We start from the raw sequence: 2,302 nt of genomic DNA on the forward strand, positions 1-2,302 counted from the left end.
TTTAATTTACTAATATTTTATTGACTTTTGCATCTATGTACATACTAGTAAAATACTTACAATTTTTTCCAATGTCTCCCTCCAATCGCAGTGGTGGAAAAGACTCTTAAGAAGCCCTTGGACTTCATGGAGATCAAGCCAGTCAATTCTAAAGGAAGTCAACCCTGAATGTTCTTTGGAAATGATTTGGAACATCGTCCCTTTTTGTTCATATTCTCTGGAAAACTTTACCATAGGATGGAAATTATTTCTTCTGTTTGGCAGCATTCCTCAGTGTAGCACCTTAGCCTGAATTCATCACTGTGGGTAAGTTTTGCAGTGCAGATTCTATTTTTTAACATATAATATGGCTAATTAGAATATCCCTTTATCTATGTGTCATTGTTAGTAAACTATATTTTAATTCTCATAGGAATTTTTTCCTTTTTAATTTTTATTCCTTTTCCATGGGCATTTTCTGGTGAGGATCAGAAAACCTGCTAGACAAATTCTAAAAGAGTTGTAACACTTTATGTTTAATTTTAAAACAGTTATTAGCATTAGTTATTCACAATGCTCTTCTCAATGTCTTAAAATACCTGGAGAAATTGTGCCAGTCACTCAGTCATGACTGACTCTTTGCAATCCAATGGACCATAGCCTGCCAGGCTCCTATGCCAGTGGAATTCTCCAGGCAAGAATACTGGAGTGGGTAGCTGTTCCCTTCTCCAGGAGGATCTTCCCAACCCAGGGGCTGAATCCGTGTTAACAGCTGAGCCACAAGGGAAGCCCTTAGTAGTCATATCCTTTATTCCTTACGGATATTACCTATTTCTTTTCCAAGCTCTCTCTCTTCTTTCGATTCTCAGAAAGAGTTCACTTTTTTCGTGTATTCAAAGCAATAACTCCTGTTTTTCTCTTTAGTATTTTCGTTGTACCATATATTCCTTAAAATTTAGTATAAAATAGTTTCTAGCTACCATTAGAGTTTATTACTTTGATCTATGGATTATGTATTTAAAAACTTTACATATCTACTACAAAGCCACAGTCATGAAGACAGTATGGTACTGACATAAAACCGAAATATAGATCAATGGAACAAAATAGAAAGCCCAGAGATAAATTCATGCACTTATGGACACCTTATCTTTGACAAAGGAGGCAAGAATATAAAATGGAGAAAAGACAGTATCTTTAACAAGTGGTGCTGGGAAAACTGGTCAGCCACTTGTAAAAGAATGAAACTAGAACACTTCCTAACACCATACACAAAATTAAACTCAAAATGGATTAAAGATCTAAATGTAAGACCAGAAACTATAAAACTCCTAGAGGAGAACACAGGCAAAACACTCTCCGACATAAACCCAGCAGGATCCTCCATGACCCACCTCCCAGAATATTGGAAATAAAAGCAAAAATAAACAAATGGGACCTAATTAAAATCAAAAGCTTCTGCACAGCAAAGGAAAGTATAAGCAAGGTGAAAAGACAGCCTTCAGAATGGGAGAAAATAATAGTAAATGAAACAACTGACAAAGAATTAATCTCCAAAATATACAAGCAGCTCCTTCAGCTCAATTCCAGAAAAATAAATGACCCAATCAAAAAATGGGCCAAAGAACTAAACAGACATTTCTCCAAAGAAGACATACACATGAAAAAATGCTCAACATCCCTCATAATCAGAGAAATGCAAATCAAAACCACAATGAGATACCATTTCACACCAGTCAGAATGGCTGCTATCCAAAAGTCTACAAGCAATAAATGCAGGAAAGGGTGTGGAGAGAAGGGAACCCTCTTACACTGTTGGTGGGAATACAAACTAGTACAGCCACTATGGAGAACAGTGTGGAGATTCCTTAAAAAACTAGAAATAGAACTGCCATATGATCCAGCAATCTCACTCCTGGGCATACACACTGAGGAAACTAGAATTGAAAGAGACACATGTACTCCAATGTTCATCGCTGCACTGTTTATAATAGCCAGGACATGGAAGCAACCTAGATGTCCATCTGCAGACGAATGGATGAGAAAGCTTTTGTACATATACACAACGGAGTATTTTTCAGCCATTAAAAAGAATGCATTTGAATCAGTTCTAATGAGGTGGATGAAACTGGAGTCTATTATACAGAGTGAAGGAAGCCAGAAAGAAAAACACCAAATTCCCTGGTGGCTCAGAGGTTAAAGAATCTGCCTCCAATGTGGGAGACCCGGGTTCAATCCCTGGGTCGGGAAGATCCCCTGGAGAAGGAAACGGTAACCCACTCCAGTATTCTTGCCTGGAGAATCCCATGGACGGAGAAGCCTG

The 2,302-nt window shown here is 37.8% G+C and overlaps 1 non-coding gene across 1 annotated transcript; it reads right to left on the reverse strand.

Annotated features, from left to right (window-relative positions):
- Window positions 1-446: 446 nt before the first annotated feature.
- LOC129553637 (U7 small nuclear RNA) lies at window positions 447-510 on the reverse strand. The gene has a single exon (XR_008685500.1). It is a non-coding gene; the product is annotated as a U7 small nuclear RNA (small nuclear RNA).
- Between the last annotated feature and the right edge of the window lie 1,792 nt (window positions 511-2,302).

This window comes from Moschus berezovskii, chromosome 1, assembly GCF_049115385.1.
Source record: "Moschus berezovskii isolate FMDL1 chromosome 1, NW_MosBer_1.0, whole genome shotgun sequence".
NCBI lineage: Eukaryota > Metazoa > Chordata > Mammalia > Artiodactyla > Moschidae > Moschus > Moschus berezovskii.